We start from the raw sequence: 610 nt of genomic DNA on the forward strand, positions 1-610 counted from the left end.
ACTACAAAGTCGATCATTGACCTCCGGCCTAGGGTGTTCTGGTGCCAAGTGCACTGATGGATACCCTTATGCTTGAACATGGTGTTTGTTATGGACAAACTGTGACTAGCACGGAAGTCCAATAACAAAAGCTGTTCTTCCCAATCATGCCCCTCCAGGTGTCACTGTTGCTGCCCAAGTGGGCGTTCAAGTCCCCCAACAGGACGATGGAATCCCCAGGAGGAGCACTGTCCAGTACCCCTCCCAGTGTCTGCAAGAAGGCCGGGTATTCTACACTGCTATTCGGCCCGTAGGCCGAAACAACAGTGAGGCACCTGTCCCTGACCCGAAGGCGCAGGGAAGCGACCCTCTCGCTCAGTGGGGAGAACTCCAACACACGACTGGCAAGCTGGGGAGCTATAAGCCTACGCCAGCATGCGGTCTCTCACCGCGAGCAACAACAGAGACGAAGAGAGTCCAGCCTCTCTCAAGGAGTTGGGTCCCAGAGCCCAGACTGTGCGTGGAGGTTAGCGCGACTATATCTAGTCGGTATCGCTCAACCTCCCACACGAGCTCAGGCTCTTTTCCCCCCAGCGAGGTGACATTCCATGTCCCCATAGCCAGAGTGGTT

Source organism: Cynoglossus semilaevis, chromosome Z (assembly GCF_000523025.1).
Source record: "Cynoglossus semilaevis isolate Cse_v1.0 chromosome Z, Cse_v1.0, whole genome shotgun sequence".
Classification (NCBI taxonomy): Eukaryota; Metazoa; Chordata; class Actinopteri; order Pleuronectiformes; family Cynoglossidae; genus Cynoglossus; species Cynoglossus semilaevis.